Below are 21,509 nucleotides of genomic sequence, written 5' to 3' on the forward strand. Positions count from 1 at the left end.
AAATATGAGATCATGTAAAGAATGATTTATACATAATTAAAAGGCAATTAAATGTTCTAAAATGTAGCTTTTGTGCTTATATTGTAGTACATTGGCTTTTTAATTCCCTCCAATTAAATTGGAAGAGTTCCTTTGTGTTTTAGAACAATTAAAAAGTTTTAATGTGGCTTATATATTAAGTAATGCTGCGATATCAATGTGATGGAATGGGTGGTTTGGAGGAAGTTCTTGGAGTTAGCTGCTAATGCTTTTTGTGAAGTGCCTTGGTATCTGAAATTTCAAATTGTTTTCAAATTCATTAGACAGAACTGTTCAACTCATTGAAAGCTGGATATGCACAGAAGTTAGAATGAGCCACAGAAAGAGATAGGCAGAACACCATGGAATTGGGATTCGACATGAAACTTCCAGTCATCCCTCTCCAATGGAGTATGGTGACATTGATAGCATCTTTCTTGCCATGAGCTAACAGAACACAAATAGAGTACAGCCAGCCAGAGAAGATGACTCAAGCCAATGGTAGCCACAGTTTTATTCTAGGGCTTATTATATAAGATTCCCATAACTGATATTTGGTTTCCAATCTTTCAGTGAGAATCATGCTAATCTCTTTAGTCTCCAGCTCCTCTAGAGAACAAATTGTCCTGTGTCCTACAAGAAAGTGCCTCTAAGAAAGAAAACGTATTTGTATTAATTAATGTAAGAGTGGAAAGGTCATCTTAGCAGATGAACAGAATAGCTCAATAGCTATGTACATATGACCGTATAAGATGAGGCTAAGCAAAATGAACTCTAAGACATGGACACAAGAGGTTTTTTCTTTATTGTTGTTCTTTCTAATGTACTATGTGATTTTTTTTTGTTTTTTGGGGTATGTTCTTCCCCCTATGGTATATCTCCTCTTGTCACTGTATTTGATTTTGGTACTCTGGTATTATGTACACATTTATTTCAATTATGGAAGGGAAGGGGAACAACAGAACAGTGCAACAGAGATACATATATATATATATATATACAAGACAGTATGTTGGAAATGATCTGTAACTTGAGCATGGGGAGGATGAGGAAGGAAAGTGGGAGAAAAATGAGGAAAGGGGTAACAAGTTTGATAAGAAATGTACTTATTTCCTTACTTAGGTAATTGTAACTCTTCTACATCATCTTGGCAATATAAAAGAGTTAAAAAAGAAAGTAAAAAAGACAAATGTAGAAATAAAAGCAAAATATAAAATTAAAATATCTATTTTTAACTATGAAAAAAGAGTAGAAAGGTCATCTCCCAGTAGCCAAAGTCAAAGTCACACATTTTTCTAGCTGAGGTTAATTTCTAATTGTTTAGAATGACATAGGATTTTCAAATCACAATGGTACATTTATGGTACTGCATAAATATAATTTATTGGACTTTAGACAAGCATAATAGGTTCAGTCTTTTACAAAGTTTGAGCTGTGTGCTCTCAAAACATTTTACATGGGCTTACTCATATAGCTAGGTACCGAATTTATAAACTTGCCAACGTAGACCCATCATTAGTAAAATGTAGATTATCTTAATAACACCTAACTATGCATTTGGCTTTGAGGGGAAAATTATGTTCGTGAAAATGGCTTTGGAAAATTGTAAAATGCTGTACAAGTGTTGGTGCTTATTGCTCATAAAATCTTACGTGCCCTTTCTCCACATCCAATTATAAATGCTCGATGAAAATGGCGGAAGTGGAGGGCAAGTATTGCAAAGTGAAGTGAATGGTGTTTAATGAATTATTAACAGCAATTATTCCCTGTGACTGTGCTTTTTAAGCTTTGCATATGCCTGCTATGGTCTTATATTCTTGGGTTTTACCCAAGAACACCTAACAAGAATTTATATCAGTAATCTTGTTTCTTCTAGATTCAGGTGCTCTGTCACAGAACTGCTATTCAAATTTTCATGGGAAGAAAAGAAAATGTAAAATGTTGATTATGTACTAAAAAGGATGTCTCCAAAAGGGTTATTCAAAAGTGAATTCCTTGCACTTTTGTGGAGAATATTGAATGGGGGACCACAATTACAAAGCCATACATTTCTATAAAATAAATGTTTTATATAGATATAGATCTGTTTACTTAAGGAAAAAGAGGCATAACAAGAAGATGTCAAAGAATACAGTATACAGTTCACTTACTAGTCTGTGGCTATTATTGGATAATAAAAGGTTGATCCACAGGCTACCAGCTATCACACAGAATATTTTAGATGCTCAATTCACAAATAAATGTGTAAAGCTAGAGTTACAATTAGGAATCTTTCGTTGAATTGTTATGGGATTCAGAATATATGGAGCCATTCTGAGCTGAGTTGACCAGATTATCGGTCCCCAAATTATCAACTCTCAGTACTCAGGAAAATACTGGCCTTTTCCGTTCTATATACTGTGTGGCCTACATTCTAAAAAGGAGCTCCTCTTTTCTCCCACACCTTCAATGCTAATTGTAAATTCCTCATGAGAAAGAAGAGGTGCACTTCAGGCAAGTTAAACTTTGTAATCTGCTGTTCCTTACCTTCAGGCATATGACACAGAGTAGAGGTAAGTAATATTCAATATCTAAATGGGCATTCAGATGTCCAAGGTAAGGATGTTACTAACTTTACCTTAGTTCTGACAGCAGTGGGAAGAAAAAATATTATTTCAATTTCAAATGAAAAATATTATAATGCCAAAGGAAAAGGGTAATTTCTATGTCTTTCTCCATTGGAGTGCACAATGTTCATCAATAGAAAGAAATTTTGGTGTCAATATAGTGGCTCTTTTATTCTTTCCAGGCTCTATATACAACCTTTCACCTGAAGGATTAGAATTTTTATCTAGTTCCAGATACTCCCGCTGAAGTGCACAGAATGAGGTAGTAGTGATCTAGTACTGGTATCATAAACAATATGTACTTTCCTCCTGAGTCTTTCCTGCAAAGTATAGCAATATGCCAAGCTTTAAGATAGTTTTTTCATATATATCAGTCCACCTTCCTAAAGCCACACATGCTTCATGAAATATAGAGTTTAATAATTAAAATGATAGTTTATTAACCATATAATTATTAAACATACACTCATGTATCCAGTCATTGCATTGTTTAAATGATTTTTCTTGTGAAAATACTGTACAGAGGGGTTACAATTACATGAGCAAGGTAATGAGTACATTTCTTATCAAGCATTGTTGCCTTCTCCTTTGTTTTTCCCCTACCATCCCTTCTCTCCCATCTCTACAACTACACTCCCTCCTCCTCACCTAAATTGTAAAGTTCATTTTTTGATATAGCATCTTGTACATCTCATTGTTGCAATGGGTCAACTGTATCCCTATTTAAACAATTTGTTTTTTCCCAAGGTAGCTCAGTGGTAGAGTGCTTGCCTCGCATGCATGAGGCTCTGGGTTTGATTCCTCAGCACCACATAAGCAGAAAAAGCCAGAAGTGGTGCTGTGGCTCAAGTGGTAGAGTGCTAGCCTTGAGCTGCAGAGCTTAGGGACAGCACCTAGGCCCAGGGTTCAGGCCCTATGATTGACAAAACAAGCAAAAAACAAAAAAAAACAAAACAGCCATTGACATTTATTTAGACTTTGGTGACAGGAACTATGAAATACAGAATTGATCAAGCTTTCATTGAAATTACCTTCATCATGGTAGTAGACAAAATAAGCATGTAAATGTTAATTACTGTGGAATAATGTGAAGCAGAGGATGGAAACAAAGTGAGAGAGAGTTTCATTTATATTAACTACTTTATTTTTGTTCTTAATGTCAATATGTTCTCAATATTTGAAGAGAATTCCTGACAGCCTTGTGAGGTTTCCCACTGTGACTGGAATACAGATGGTGATTATATTGACTGGGTTTGTGCAATAGCTCAGCAATCTTTTTTAACATATGAGTCCCAAATAACCCTCATTCATCATGCTATTGCAACCTAACTTCCCATAGCATCACTAATTCAGTCAGCTTCCATCCTGTTGCAGATTAATATCAGCATGGGCATGAGAGGTCATCCAGCAGCAGTGAACTGTTGACTTGCTGTCATGTTTTCTAATATTGTTCTACAATATCAATATGGTCATGGGTTGTCAGTATTGGCCATTATCAGCGTATTATCAACGATGCCCTACATTTCAGTCTCAGAATTAGTTGTGCATGTTATCTTTTTAGAGACTTCTGTGTCTAGTATTTTTGTGGCTGTGATTTTAAAAAGTTGATCAGGATGAATATGCCTCTGATAGTTTTAATAATACCTATCATTAGAGTAATAATTCTCTTTAAAAATCATTTATGAGAATGTTCTTTAGATCAGCTAGTGTTATTGCTATAAAACTTAACCACACAGGCTTTGGCTTTTTACAAAGGAATGTATCAGGAAGGAGAAAATACAGATTTAAATGATCACAAGCATCAGGCCGGTGATGTAGAAATAGAGGTGATATTTTCTGCATCATCAGAGGCATCTGTACAGGAGTCTGGATCCAAGAGGACTTCTGTAGGGCAAGTGTGTTTAACTTTGCTAAGGAAGTGATTTAAAAGCACTCAATGTTTGAGGAAAGGAAATGAGATGGAGCAACAAGAACTAAATCTACGAGGTGGCAAAGCATTTGAGATGTTTCAGGGAATAAAAATAAGACCGGGGTGCTTGAAGTGGTGAAACGGAGGGCAGAAAATTGGCTTAGATATTACTAGGCAGATAAGCAGGAATCAGATCAGACAGTGTCTAACAGAACAAATAGAAAAGTTTGGAGTTTCTTCCTAAGGGACAAAAGGAAATGAGCTCAGAGGTTAATGTGGGAACTAGAAGACTGGTATTTTAAATAAATCCTTCTGATTAGATTAGTGAGGAGGTAGATAAAACACAACAGGAGGCTTGATACATTTTACAGAAGAACACTGGTATTGGGCACTGTTCCAAGTGCCAGAGATCAATATGGCATCATTGGCAGGATTTAAACATTGATTGAGTGAAGTTCATGAAAGAATGTTGACAATGAGTCTCCGATACCTGGGCAACTGAAAGCAGAGCCATGACTTTTACCAAGCCTGATAGTGATGTGCCTAGATAACAATGAATCTTCTCCACGGACAGTGATCAGATTAGGTATACTTTTCTCAGGATTATTCAGAAGGCTTTCTTTTCATGGATTTTTTTTAGACAAATCATAAGACTATAAATGAGATCCCAGATAGATTGTAATTTCTTCATAAGCTATAAATTCTGGTTGAAAATGTGGTTGATCTTCCAGATAGCAAAGCATTTGAGTTCATCTAGAAGTTACAGAATGTCTAAAAGAACATGATGATAATATTTGGAAATTATATTGTATACATTTGTATGAAATGTATATATTTGTGTAAATTATTACATACTCTGTCAAATTATATCTACTTGCTCTCTGGTTCAGTGCCTTCTGAATTGTCAGTAGGTATCAGATTTCCACAGCACTGAAAGGCCAGAAACTCTTTTACTTTTCCTTTTCTCTCTATTTTTCATAGTGCATCACTTTCTATCTTTATTTGAAGACGATTCACTCTGGTATCAATGAAAAATTTATTCCTCTGCACTCACAAGTCAGTTGCTGTGTCCTGATTCTATATCTTTTATATGACTTAGCAGAGCTTAGATTTAAAACATTTTCTACTATTCAAAATGCCATATATATTTTTTAACAAAAAAAGATATGTTGTTGGTGATGCTGCTCACTATATAAACTGGAAAAACCTATGATGTAGTAAACATGACAGAAATACTTCTAGATATGCTTTTTTTCTTATTTATATATATATATATATATGTCTCCTATATAAATGTATCCTTTGTTTCATTTTTATGGATCTTGATAAATATTAAGTATGTACCGTATATATACTGGATGTGAAGTGGTGGTAGTGATATAGAAAGATTATAATAAAAATGCTAGATTAGCATGAAACTGCTTATATTATACAATAGAATTTTAAATGCATGTAGAATACGTGGTCTGACCTCCCCAGTGTATTGATTGTCAACCACTATCTCCCCTTCGGCATGATAAGGTCTTTTACACTTTGAAAAGTGTGGCAAAGCCTGGCTGTTTCCCCCTCAATACACCTCATTTTATGATTCATCAATGAATGCACTTCAAGAAATAGATATGTTTTATAATGTCTATAAATCAGAACCACCTGTCTCTACACATTTGATCTGGTTCTTTTCTGCTGAAGCTTTGTACTTGTCTCCACTCAGAAAGATTGAATAATCAGACTTTTTTTAATGTTTATATAATACAGATTAGATGACTATTCTTACATCATTGACCTGATGTATCTCCAACACTCGAGAATTAGAAGAAATGTTACATGTTGACTTTGTCCAACAAGTTCATAGCCAATCCAAAGGAAGGTGTGTGTGTCTTCGATTTTCAAGCTGAGGGGTAAAATTCATTTCTTCAGAAATGTGATTGTAAAAGTTCCCTACTCCTCTATTTTCCCTTTCATGAAGCATTACAAGGCCACTTTTATCACTAACTTTACATGTTTCAGTGGCTGTAATTAATTCAGATGCATTTAAAAAACAATAGGGTTAGGTGGCCGGTGGCTGTTGCCAATCAGGAAACTGAGATTTGAGGTTCATGATTCAAAGCCAGCCTGGGCAGGAAAGCCCATGAAACTCTTATCACCAATTAACAACCAAAGAAGCTGGAAGTGGATGGACCTGTGGTTTTAAGTGGTAGAGTACTAGCCTTGAGCAAATAAATCTTAGGGACAGTATCCAGGCCTTGAGTTCAAGCCCCAGAGCAGCACGCACACACACACTCACACACACATACAATAGGAACAGTAGATTTACTGTGATATTTCCATAAATCCTTTAATAATTTCTTTATTAATTTATTATGTCAGTATTTGTTCATTGTGGTTAAAACAAATATACGTATCTTTTACTACTTTGGTCAAAGTTTCCTTGGCACTTTCTGGTAACCATTTAGAACACTGCATTTATAATATCAGTTCAGAAAGACACATTTCACTAGAAATCCTGTATATCACACAAAGTCTAGAAAAGAAATACCAGAGATCACTTAAGGTTCATGTTACACTATAACATGTGAGGGATTTTTTAAAATCATAATTACAACCTATGGATATGCATCACCTAAATCTTCCTTAGGTTTTTAAGAACTATATATGTTATGTACATTCTCATGTTCATACAGATCTTTTCATTGCATTCAAGCATTTAGGCTTTTTCGCTCAATGGCTTATCTAAAAAAACACAACTATTTCATAATGAAAAAGAACATTTTTAAATGTTATGTAGATAAAAGAGAATAGGAAAGGGTCTAAAATTTCAACTGAAGAAAGTAGTCATGCTGTTGACGTTAGAAAATTAGAGATTTCAGAACAAGCCTCCATCTGGGGTCAACAAGCCCACTGAGATGCCCTCAAAGCAGTCATTCAGTGAGCAAACAGCTAACAAATGCACTCTGAGTTCCCCTTCCTCTACCCCATTGGCATTGTTCCTTTGCGATCAGATCTTACTCTATAATGAAGGAAACAATACTATTATTACTTGCTCATGAAGTATCTGCTTTTGATTTCTCCTGTAATTTATCTTCAATTGCACTGATATTGATTTCTTGGGGAAAATTGCATAATCCCCAAGGAGATTTTTAAAGGACTAATCTTAGTTTGTGCTTTTTTTTTTCCTCCCCCCACTGGTTTATTCTTCCAGTGATTTATCTACCTAATAACATTATAGATAAAACCTGGTCTTTCAATTTATTTCTTCTAGAACTGTTCATGTTTGAGCATGCTTTGTCCTTAATTGCCCGGGGATATTTTGTAGATAGCCCTGCCTATAGTGATTTGAAACAAGTTGCAATGTAAGTAATTAAGGGACTGAGCAACACAACTCTACAAATTGCTGTTTTGCCTCCGTGTGTGATATTTAACTAATTGCTTATTGCAGTGCAAACCTTTAACTTTGGAGATGAAACCACTCAGAAGTGAATAAACCTTACTTTTCTATTTATTAATTTAAGGCAGGGTGACAGTGATGTCCCTGATCTTTAAGGCACTTAGAATACCCCTTTTACTCTATGCTGTGCAGAGATCACCCGCCATTCCTTAGAAAACTGTGAAATGCATTGCACTTCAGTGGAGAAGCTGAAAGATGCAGTGAAATTTGAGTTTCCATGAGAAAAAAGAATTGAATTCTAAGCTGTCCATGCCTACTGATGCCACCTTAACTTCTCTGGTCCTGTGACTTCCTAGATAACGTGAGGGATTGTGTTTGATGACAGTAAACAGATACTACCCATGTCTTCATAGGGAATAAAGGAGATGCGTATGGATTGAAATGATAACTGGTACCCTTCAAGTATTGTAATAAAAATGTGTACTGCTTTCCTTAGAATAGTTCATTTTGGTGCTGGTAGTGGGACTTGAACTCAAAGCTTGGGTGCTGTCCTTTAGCTTTTCTTTCAAAGTTGACCTCACTCTACTTCTTTGTCCCTTTTATGTGTAATAAACAATAAGATCCTCGCAGATCTTCCTGCTGGTTTCAAACTGAGATTCTTAGAATTTAGCTTCCTGAGGAGCTGGGATAACAGGTGTGAGCCACCAGTAACATGATTTAGAATATTTTTTAAAGACTGTTAATAATTTGTCTTGCCCTACACATTGAAGATAGTGAAGCTTTTTCCTAAACTTGAATATTAAAGGAATATTTTTGGTCAGTCTGACAATTGCTGATGAGTGATATGATATTATTTGCTAAGGAAGGAATGGCTTTGTGTCTATTCACAAACATATTTGGGAAGTGGAAGGCTATGAACGTGTGGTTCTTGAGTTCATATCTAGCACTGCAGACATTGCTTGTGCCCGCTATTTATTCCTCACGGTGGTAATTTCCCTTGAAATTTTGTTTGCAGTTTTTCTCCCCTCTCCCATTCCTTTCCACTAAAGTTTGGAGCCTGCTGTAATAAAGATGGCCCTGAAAAAAATCCATAATGCATAAATAGCAATCATTCTTTTAACCCTCTCTTACAAACGAATTCGATGTCTTACAAGTTATTTCCTTCCTCCCAAGGCCCGACTCTCTAGGTACCACCAGGCATCAGTTCTGCCTGCAAACAGAGATACCCATATTCGTATACACTCCTTTCAACAGAATGCATCCTCCTTGGATCACAGGTTTGATGGTTTCATTCCTAGAGGGCTGGCATTTGAGGACAAGAAGATACACTTGAAATATTCTCTAAGAGTTTTTGTGCATTAATTTATTGTCTATTTTTTGTTTCCACCAAGGAAAGGAAAACAAAAGATTGAAGTCATGAGCAGAGTCTATAATAGAGACAATGTTTTAGAGCAGTAATACATAACAATATTTTTTATTCAAAGGCACTAGAAGCTCATTTTCAGCCATCGCTGCCCCGGGTGCTGAGTCTGCAGTGCTACTCTGCAGACACCTGAGGTTTTTTTCAATAAAAATCATGACGCTCTGGAGGAAAAAACAAATGTGTAAGAGACAAGAAGCAACTGCTCTTATTAGGCCTTGTCAACCATCTGGTGTAGAATTATGTTGTTTTTTTTTTTCCTTACACTTTTATAAAGGAAACATTTGTTTTTGGAATTGCCTCTGGCTTATAAATCATGTCTTTATTGGAAGGCTGGTTCTTTCCACCACTAGGTGGCAGTGAAGTCACATGCTTATGGTTATTCATACACCTTGTACTAAATAGGAAGGCATGAAGCTTCAGTGTTAGGTTTATCCGCTTTCCTATTACTCCGTGTATACTTTATTCAAAAAAGAAGATTATCCGTACATCAGTGGTTTCCTCTGCATCCAGTTCTGTGAAGCTCCCACTTATATTTGCTTTTTATTTTCAAAGCACACACCTGAATACATTTCCAAGGAAATAGTACAGACACTATGGAGCTCTTCAACTAATAATTTTTATTTAAAATGCTCACTAGCAAAACTTTTTTTGGTGAGAGAATAAAATGTTTAAGATGTTGTAATTTCAATCTGTCTCTTGATTTTTTTTAACTGAGCAACAACATACATGATTCCTTTATTATCAAGTACATCAGCGTGTACGTTATCTAATGGATTTACTTAATCTTTTTCTTTTTTTGCACAGCAAGAATTCCTGTTTATTACTCTTGGGAATTGCAAATGGAAGATAGTTTGGCAGTTTCTTTTTCTTTTTTAATTTTATTGTAAAGGTGATGTAGAGAGGGATTGCAGTTACCTAAATAAGGTAATGAGTATATTTCTTTTTGAACAGTGTCACCCCATTGCTAATTTTCTCCCATTTCCCTGATTTACTTAATTCCTTCCTTGGACTTTCCAGTACTACGATATTTAGAAGGGTGCAGTTTATAATGTTATATGTTTGTATGGTTTAATGCAACTTACGTATATCATTGTAAGGTCTTCTATAAAGATAGCCTACTTGCTTACTAATTGAGAGAATTCCTCTGTAGGGAATATTGTAGCCTCCCGTTTCATATATTTTTGAAAGCTTTCCATGTTTTTAACTGTCTTTTTCACCTTCTTTGACACACATAGTGCAGGATCGGCAATTTAGAAGAAAACAAATCAATACAATTATTTCCTGTTTTCCATCATTTTCCTTGTCTAATATTTAAAAAAGTAAAATAAAATTCAAGCCCCAGTAAGGAAATGTTATCTGACCAAACATACATTTTACATATTGCAAAGGTAACATTTTTTCATTTATTTGGCGGCCTATGCAGTCTTTCTTGAGGACACTGTGATTGATTTGTTCTCCTCCAGCTGTTTAAGCCTGCAAGGACAATCATTCTCTCATATTATTGAGGAGTGACCATCCTTCCTCTCTCTCATATGTCCCCATTTACCTGCACTGCAAGGAGTTCTGCCAGTCGCTGAGGTCTGAAGAAATATTCCATCCTGACAAAAGAAAATCCTTTGGAAAGAAAAAGTGTACCAAAAGAAATTAAGAAAACGAGATTTTATTTATTTGGCGCTGACTAGAGGGTTTTTATTTTATTTATTGTTTGTTTTCACAGTCCTGGGATTCGTCTCAGGGCCAGGGTGCTGTCCCTGAGCTCTTCCCCCCACCCCCCCCAAAGGTAATGCTCTACCATTTGAACCACAGGTCCCTGGTTGGCTTTTTTTGGTTGTTAATTGTCCAGGCTGATTTCCTTCCACAGTTCTCAGATCCTAGTCTCTGGAGTTGCTAGGAAAAGAGGTATGAGCTACTCATGCCTGGAGATTAGATTAATTTGAAGCCTCACAGAAGTCAACAGATGAAGGTACTAGAATTTTATGGGTTAAAAAAATATTTTTATTATCTTTAAGTAGTTGTACAATATACCCATTTATGGCTCCATATACCCATTTATGAGTATATACCCATTTATGAGTATATACCCATTTATGAGTTCAGTGTTTCTTGATCAATGTCACTAGGTATTAGAGTTTTATAATGTGGTAGAAAACTGTGTAACAAACTGCTAAACCTTGAAAAGCCCAGCTTGCTCTTAATTTGGTCTCTAGAAAATATTAGTCTTATAGGATTTATATATACAGACTTCCATATTTTGTCTGTTCCTTGGTTCTTTCGTATTTCCTTTTCTTTCCTGGCAATGAGAGATAATGTGGAAGGAAATAAAGGTATCATAACTTTCCCACAGGTCTCTTGGGGCACATAGCTTCCTCTATGTTCACAGTGCCCCCTGGTGGTCATCCTGAAGAAACTCCAATATGCACTGCAATGTAATGTTCTAGGAAATTATGACCTGTTTCCTGCACCCTCCTTCTCCCTACCTTCCTCCTCCCCTCCTCCCCTCCTCCCCCTCCTCCTCCTCTTCCCCCTTCTCCTCCTCCCCCACCTCCCCCTCCTCCTCCTGTCAATATGGAGCTTAAACCAGGTCTTCTCACTGGCTCAACTTACTTGCTCACATCTGACACCTTACCACTTGGGCCACCCCCCAGTCTAGCATTTTGCTGATTCATTGAGAATGGAACCATAGAGTCTTCCTGTCCTAGGTGACTTTAAATCAGAATCCTCAGATCTTCTCTTCCTGAGTAGTTAGGATTACAGGTGTGATCCCTGATGCTCAGCTTATGACCTATTTGAATCATTTTTACAGAATTATTTTGTTTTGGGCTTTATCACAGCATTTATTTTTCTATTTCCCTGAGCCACAGATTATTCCTTAAATGTCGGCCTCTTCATTATGAGATGCATTAGGAGGTAGAGGCAAGTTGGAAGAATGACACACAAAGCTAAAGTTTCCTTTCCAAGTTTCCAAGCCCAGCTGTCACTTGAGGAGACAGGAGATTGGATACATTCCCTGCAGCTCTTGCAGTGTGCTTACTGAGCGTCTAAGAGAAATACAAAGGCAACCTAAAAAACAAAATGTATAAGAATTTCTCCCACGAGAGCAAGTTAGGCCCTAGGGAATTCTGGCATATGACCTAGAGAAACCCATAGATTTTTTTTCCTGTCATCTCCATATTTCATTACTATGGTCATTTAAATTTAATACCCCAACAATTGACTTTTCAATATTTAAATTCTCCAAAATTGAATGACATGACCACCCTCTCACTTGTCACATTTTTTGGCATTATATAAAGACTTCCATTATTTATCTACATTGATTGGATGACCTTTGCCATCTATTTGCTAGCCCTTAAAAGATTGAAGCTTTCAATAAGCATAATCTGGTTGCATTCATCCACAAATTAATTACTATTATTGCTCTCTTGTCACACATATGAGAATTGGGCTGCTTTTATTTTGCACCTGCTCAAATTCATTCAAGGTGGAATTTTAGAATACAAAGGTTAACCTTCACAGTATAGTCTAATGGGGAAAAATGTATTAATTTTGAGGAAACAAAATTTGAAACATTTCTATCCAAATTAAAATGCATGATTTCATAGTGCTGAGAATATTGTAAGCATTAATTATCTACAAAATAAGACATAGAAAACCTTATGAACACAACAATGCAATGTAAAATTGATCCAAATAAAAGGAATTTTTAAATATTTTTCTGGATCTGAAGTAAGCACTTTTTTACATAGCTTTAAATAGCCTTTTTTCAGTTTTCCACACAGCTTTACAATACTAAAATCTTTGAACTATCCCATAGTTTATAAGGAGGAAGATTAAAACTGTTTGTTGTAGCCTAAAATATGGTTAGAGTGTTGAAAGTAGACATGCTAAAGTTGCTTAATGTAGGAAATTGGAAATTGAGAATACAGATGTTTGGTAAGGATATTGGTATGATTGGATGTTGGAGATTAGTAAGTCTACCTACATCTAGACTAATTTTGAAACGTGTCTATGAAATCTGCATTACACACATGTCTCAAGCACCCTGTCCATATTCTGCAGATGTAGTGCAGAATTTTGCACAGCAAAAAACAGCACATCCTTTTAGATAAGATGATAGCTGCATATTATTGTCACTGTTTAGCAGACTTGGTGGTAATAGGGTGTGAGCTCAGAGGATTATGCTTGCTAGGTAAACAGTCTGCCACTTAAGCTATACTTCTTGCAGCCTGTGTTGCTTTCGTCAGTTTTCAAATAAGGTTTCACCATATTTCTCAGGGTAGCTTGGACCACATTCCTCCTATTTTCATGAGTCCTGATTAGCTAGATGGCAGCTTCATGCCACTACTTCCATGTAAAAATGTGGTCTTATAAACATTTTGCTCAGTTGCCTTGAATAGGGACACTGTTGATTGCAGTCTCATGAGATGCTAGGCGTATAACCATCACACTGAAGTCATGTCATTACCTTAATATAATGATCATATTCAATTTTAATTTATAGGTATAGTCTCTGCTGTAATCACAATGGAAAATATTGTCTGGGTTCTTTAGCACCTGACTGTTCAAACATTGCTAGTCCACTCATGCTGAGCTCTATCAGGTCAAAATGAGCCATAGACCCAGCTACTATATACTCATTAATATGAAACTTTGAGTAGGTTCTCTCAGCATAATATATACTGCTAAATTCTAGGTATTTTTTTCTAGATATAAAATTTAGATTTCTAGTTATAAAACTTTAGCTTTTAAAGAGAGTTTGGCTAATGAAGTTTTCAGATCTTTCTTTCTTACTTGAAAAAACTTCTCTCTTGTTAAGGACAGTCTGTGAAAATGTTAACAATACCAAAACATAGGAAACTTACATTTATATTTATTAGTTTATGGCAAAGAACTTGGGTAAAGAGAAAAAAAGATTTCAATAGAACTATGAGAACCAAAGTAGGTTGAGCAAATTGAGACATAGGAGACGAAATTTAAGTAGCATCAAATGTAAGGTGTTGGGTGGCCTTATTGATAATAGTTGAGAGAATATTACTCACTTAGAATAATAAGCTAGGCGCTGGTGGCCCACACCTGTAATTCTAGCTACACAGGAGGCTGAGATCTGATATTGTGGTTCAAAGCCAGCCCAGTCAGGAATGTCTGTGACAATCTTATCACCAATTAACCACCAACAAACTGGAAGTGGCACTGTGGCTCAAGTGGTAGAGTACTAGTCTTGAGCTGAAGAACTCAGGGACAGTGCCCAGGGCCAGAGTTCAAGCCCCACAAAGAACCAAAAAAAATCATCCATATTGCAATGTTCCTGTTGACTGTAATCAGAACAGATAGATTCCATAATCATTTCCAGGTATGATAACCCTCTAAAATATATACTATAGGTGGAAAATTCAAAGATATTCATTTCTATCTCAAACTCTCCAGCTGCTTCGATGCCTCCTATTTTTCAGTGTGCCTTTGCTAGAATTCTTCCTCCAGTCTATAAAATAGAATGATTCAAATCTATTCTTTTTCTTGACTTTCAAAGAAGAGAAAAGGGAAGATTAGTCACAGATCCTGGAGACCATGCATACTGATGTTATATTTCCACATGAGTCTGAGGTAGCAAATCTTTGCCTAAACTGAGCTCAAATGAATTCAAGTGACCCACTAATACCAACTAGCCAGGACCATGGATTCTTGAATTCTTCTGTGTATTTATTGCAAAGTTCAAAGGTAGCTACTCAACAGATAACTGTATCTTACTCATTTATAATTCCTCAAGCTGAGGAATATGTTAGTGCTCAAGATGTTATACTTCTATCTCTATACTACTTAAATATTCAATGCTAAATGATGGAGTGTATACTTTAGATATTGGTGGAATACTGATATGAGTGGGTTTTTTGCTAGCTTCTTTATTATTAGTTCACCCAGCAAAGATTATCTAGGATTCAGAACACAGGGTTTGAAGAAATTAGTGGGAGAATGAGAGACATTCCACTCTTACTTTCATCATGAACAAAGCACTTTACATTAGTAAAATTAGAAAAACATCTAAGAAACAGGAAGTATTGCTTTATCACCTTGTAGGTCTTTAATCCAGAAGTAAAATGGAAGTTAATGTTGTGAAGTTACATTTTCAGGGAATTATATTGATGGTACTAGGAACTGAATTCAGAACCTTGTGTTTGCTGCAGCTACCCTTTGTTTTTGCTTTTGGGTTTTTTGTTTGTTTTACAGTTGAGTCCTACACATTTTCCTCAACCACAATCCTCCTGCCTTTGCTTTCCATATTGCTAAACTTTTTTCGGCTAATATCATTTGATTATAGAAACAGCATTGTTTAGTCACAAAATTATTTGCTGACTTTCTGCTAACTTTGTTAGTTTCTCTATGTACATTTGCTCCAATTTTTTAAAGATTTTTTTAAAAAGACAATAGTATACTAACAATGAAAATGTCCAACCTACTTACTAAAATACATCAACAAGTAGAAGAAAGTACAAAATTTCTACAGAAATTGCACTATTTGAAAAGCATGAAAAGAATAAGAAAACATCTTTCTCCTTAAAATGAATCTTGAATCCTCTAATAACTTCTCTTTGGTGTGCATAAGCCTAGAGTTTAGGATTGTGAAGCATTTAATGTGTTGTATGCATCTGGGAAGTAGGAAGACTCTTCATGATGGCTTATTTGAGTTCATGAAGTAGAACTGAGGCAAAGCACAAGCAATACAAAAATGTTTCAATTACTCAAAGACCATGGACACTCTCCTTGAGCTCAGTCTTTAATTCCAATGGTCCTAATTCCAGTGGCTTCTTTGTAGTAAATTAGTGACCACTTCTATTCAATTTTATCATCTCATTTGAAACTAAGGAAGTGTAGAAATGTTTTTCATGTGTTAATATAGCACTTCACAGAAAGAGAAGGGCCCACTTAGTTCCACAAAATATCTTATCTCAGGTAGTTTTCTAGTCTGACTTTTTTGTGGGTTGCTCATGTGGGTTGGATAATTGCACATATGTCATCAAGCTATTCAGTGAATAGATACATTCTCTTGTCTGGGACTATATCATATTTGCACATAAGCAAATCAGATACAATATATTCATGGTGTTTTAAACTGTTCTTTGCTCTCCTTGTGATCAGGAATATTCCCATCACTTAAAAACCACCTGCCCAATGCATAGAAATTTCACTTTAGTAAACTCTACTTCAACAAAATGTACATTAAATGAGTCAGTGGAAATGTCATTGCCAAGTGGTGATGTAAATGTTGCATTTTTCTACAAAAGATATTTGTCCCTCATCCTTGCATATGGTTTACATTGTTAATGCATATACTTACCGCAGCATAGAAATTACAAGGGTGACAAAATATCATTTACATAATAAATATTACTCTAATATTCAGTTTCACAGATTTCTCATCAATAATTTAAAAAGAATTAATAATATATTTATAACACATACTAGAAGGAGGGTAAAATTATTTATAAACACTTAATAAATGTTTGATAATGCTTTTGCCATCCATGTTATAAATGATAAATAGGTGACTATAGATATCTTGTTAAAAATTAATGTGCAGTGATTATGGTTATTCTATAATGGCTTGAAAAAAAGTTATTAAGAGAGTGAAATAATGCCATATGTTCTATAAGACAATTATGGCAATATATGTGAACTTTGAAGTAGTTTGTGGGAATTGTGTGGTTATTACTCTTAATGATATTTATTCAGTTCTAGTAAGTTACCGTGCATAATACCAAACACACCAAGATACGATTTCTCACAGAACTAAATGCCAGAGAAACGATTGCCAAACTCTGATTGCTTATGTGCTAAGATATTACCATTTTAATGAAAATATTTGTGAATAATTTATAAATCAAGTATTAACTCAAAATTGCACTTTTACTGGAGGAAGAAGAAGTGAAGGTTATGGGGAAAGAATTATAACTTCCCCAAGCTTTATTTCACAGTGTCACCCACTACACTGAGAACATGTGACAAGGGTGGAGCTGTGAGGAAGAGGAAGGTTTTAAAGATAGGGGGCCAACTCCAGATTCTCAATGCTCTGACTCACTTGTCCTCCAGTTTCTCAATTACTGCTTCCGTTTATATAACGTGTATACGCAGCCACTAAACAAGAAGAAGTAAGACACATGTGAGATTTTGTAAAACTCATCCCTCATTGTTGAACTCATCCCTCATTGTTGTGAAGCCCATTCACACTACATAGCTAAATACACAGCGGGTAAATGTGTCTTCTCTGTTTCACTCAAAATGATACTGAAACCAGTCTGCATTTTCATGCGACTCAGGTGTCAGGATTCTTCTAGATGAGAAGTTTCATTTTTAGATGCAGCAGAGATCTATTGGACACCAAAGAAATAGGAGCTGGATCATGATGAAGGGATTCTGGGAGGAGAGCTGGAGCTGTCATGTAGGACCCACCAGTTCGGTAATGAATAGGAATGGGGTCACCACCCTTCAATTCAAGTCCACTGAGAGACTTTAAAGGAGACCACTTGGAGGAAATTAAAGTGCCCACTTATCTAATTGAGAGGTGCAAGAACAAGGATATTGGCCTAATGCAGGGAGTAGAGTAATAAGGACTTGCTGGCTCATGTCAAAGTATATGCTTCCTGGAGAAAATTAGAAACCATCCAAGTTATTCTAAAAGGCCCTTGCTCAAGAAACGCTGTGCCAAAGCACAAGTGGCTCCTAAAGAAAGTGTGTGTGGGGGTAATAGAAACAACCACATAGAAGCCTGTAAGAAGCATCCTGGAAGACCCAACTTTAGACAGCTATAGACATTTATTCAATATTCTCCCTGATGACTCAGGATTTAGGCAAACAATAGTGATTGCTCACTGAATGGGATGAAATTATTAATGAAGCCTTTCCTTCCTACAATGCTGCACTGACTTAATGTGTGAAGAAAAACAGACATAAACCTAGCCTCATCCAACTTATATTTAGGAGGTTAATAAAAATTTAAGAAGCTTTCTAACTATAGAGATACAGCTCTGCTCTAGTGCCTAGTATGCCCTAGAACATGGGTTTGATTGCTAGCCTCACAAAAGGTGTGTGTGTGTGTGTGTACACATGTTATACATGCTTACACACATGTGCACTATATCAACATCTGTTTTTATTTATTCACATGTGTGCCTAATATACATAAATATATACATATATACGTATATTAAGAACTCAGAGAAATCAACTTAAGTCTAGATTGACAACAATCAGAACCCATGGTGTAACTGAAGCAAATTTAAAGGACTGAAACCACATAATGAAAAGCAAACCTTATCACAGACAAAAATTCAGATGACATTAATACACAAGTTGAAGAATTCATAGGGAAAACTATTCACAGAAGGATATATTAAATGTAGCATATACTATATCCCAAAAAGTTGTGACAGGGCTGATTCATTTGTAGACATACACAATATATTTACCTCACTGATGCAAAACTGAGTGAATAGAGAATGAGAAAATCAAGAAAGTCAGGAGTTATTTTTTAAAAATCTTAGAAATGCTATCACTCTCCTCTGTAACCGTAAGCTATGTATCATCTAAGTGTATTTTTTTTTTCGGTTGTGGGGCTTGAACTCTGGGCCTGAGTGCTGTCCCACAGCTCTTCAACTCAAGGCAAGCATTCTACCACTTGAGCCACAGCACCACTCCCGGTTTTCTGGTGGTTTATTGGAGATAAGAGTCTCATGGACTTTCCTTGCCTGGGCTGGCTTTGAACTGAGATCCTCAGATCTCAGCCTCTGGAGTAGCTAAGATTACAGGCGTGAGTCACTGGCGCCCGGTCTAAATATGTTATTTAATATATAACCTAAACTGACTTATTTTGTTAACATTGTCTAACCTTTGTCTTCTTAATCAAACCATGAGCTTACTGAGAGTAGTAGCTTCTTGTTACTCTGCCTGACATGAAGGCACCATACAATGGGCTGGGTGGTTAGCAAGCATTCAGTCATTACTCGTGGATTCAGGATTAGTCACAACATCAGGTGAAGTCAGTCACTTTTGCTTCTCTACTTGGCTGGGGGGAGGCAGCTGCAGTAATTTATTTGGGCAGGTCAGGCTAAGAATCTGGCAGCCCATGGAAATGGAAATGAAGGGGCTGATTTGAGAAATATGGAGGGGAAAACATCAGCAGAATTTAGTGACAGTCTGGATCGACTGTGACAGAAACTCAGGTGCCATTTTGGAAAATGCCAAAAGCATCGTGGAGGGCGACATCACCTGTGTAGGTGGCCTTATGCAATCAGGCAGTGCCATGAAAGATGCAGTTACCGCCCAAAGCGTTTCCTCTGTCTCTTTCCTGGCTTGCAAATACTGTCAAGCTACATTAGCACCAAAAGGAGTTAGATTGCAGTGACCTTTACTAATCCGCCGCATTTATGTTTGTACTTTTCTCGCAATAAAGGTAACATTACAATTATTAATGTCAGCGTTTTCTTTGGAAACAGTGGTGAACTCATTAAGAACACTGCCAGGTGTTTCCAGCCCCAGGTGTGAACCTGGTGGTTAGTGAGATGTAAATAATTCTTTATGGAAAATTTGCAGTCTAACAAATTAGCAAGCCTCACACCAAGCCAAACTAGTTTCCTGTGATTAGCTTCATTACACCACTAGCTGCTTTTGTGCGGGTCAAATATGGGGGGAAAAGGGGGAGGAGAAGAGGAGAGAAGAAAAGAAATGAAAAGCAAAGGAAGCAGATGCCCCTTCTTTTAGGCTATAAATCAGATTAGTGTCTACCTCCTTGCCCACTGCTTCCAAAGATAGCTGTCAGCCTTTCTGCACGAATGTGAAAAGATCTACCTGGAAGTACATGTCAGGACTCTCGCTCCTTTTCTCTCACATGCATGCCCTGTTGGTAATGATGTGTGTGCTCAACTACTAGGGCGATTGCCATGCCCTCTGCAGCTTCCCTATTACTTGCTATTTAGGGGATGGCATCTGCTGCTGGTGTGGGGGGAGAGGCGCACTGCTTTCCGCATCCCTGGTCCGCAGCTGCTCTGTAGCTAGCAGCTGTTTTAAGGTTCCTCGCCTGGTTTAGATGCTGTTTTCCATTTCCCTTCCTACAATCTCTGAAACAAATGTCAACATGATTAAAATATAGGGGGGGAAGCATTTTGGGATTTTAAAAGTCTAGAAGAGAAAATTGACTAGGCTAGTCCCCATGAATATATGAACAATACCACAAAAATCTTTATCTACCTCAACAGTAGTACTCAACATGCACTCTTTAAAGAACATAGCTGATAAGGTTATACTTGGTTTCTTTAAAAATGGCCTTTTGAGCCAGGTACCAGTGGCTCACACCTGTAATCCTAACTATTCAGGAGGCTAAGATCTGAGGATCATGGGTTCAAAGCCAGCCCAAGCAGGAAAGCCTGTGAAACTCTATTTCCAATAAACTGGAAATGGTGCCGTAGCTCAAGTGGTAGAGCACTAACCTTGAGCACAAAGAGGCTCATGGACAACACCCAGCCCCTAGGTTCAGACCCTAGGAATATTTAAAAAAAAACAACTTTTGCTAAGTTTTGCAATGTGTACATGATGTATTTTTGCTTATTTGGTGCTACTTTAAGATAGACATCAACAGATGATTTCCACGTAACTAGTGTAGTAGTATAGCTTTTAGCCAGCTCAGACACATTATTAACCTCCCTGGGACAGCAGAGGCAGTACTTCCAAATAGTAAGGCTACTGAATAATGAATGAAATATTATATGCTGATTTACCTATTCAAATTAGGTATAATGCATATTCATAAATGCTGTATACTACTGTTTCAATAAGAAGAGCAATGTAATATTGCATTTGTTTTAATCTTCTGTGAACACACATTGATTTGGGATAAATTATGTTGCCACTGCTGTTCTTTTGTCTATGTTCATCATCTTCAGCATATTCCCTTGCTCACTTGCTCAATATTCTCGCCTACCCCAATAATAGTCACAAGAAACATTCCATTTCAACAAGACTGTCAGTGATGCACATAGGAATATCTTGCTATTATAGTATCAGGACTGCAGTTGGATGACAAAACAGTAACAAAGTAGACTTAGAATACATAGATACTAAGATCTAACTAATAGAATCCACAATCTGTTTGCTTAATTTTATTATTGTTTTTATTATGATAAT

The sequence above is a fragment of the Dipodomys ordii genome, unplaced genomic scaffold (assembly GCF_000151885.1).
Source record: "Dipodomys ordii isolate 6190 unplaced genomic scaffold, Dord_2.0 Scaffold4, whole genome shotgun sequence".
In the NCBI taxonomy this organism is placed as follows: domain Eukaryota; kingdom Metazoa; phylum Chordata; class Mammalia; order Rodentia; family Heteromyidae; genus Dipodomys; species Dipodomys ordii.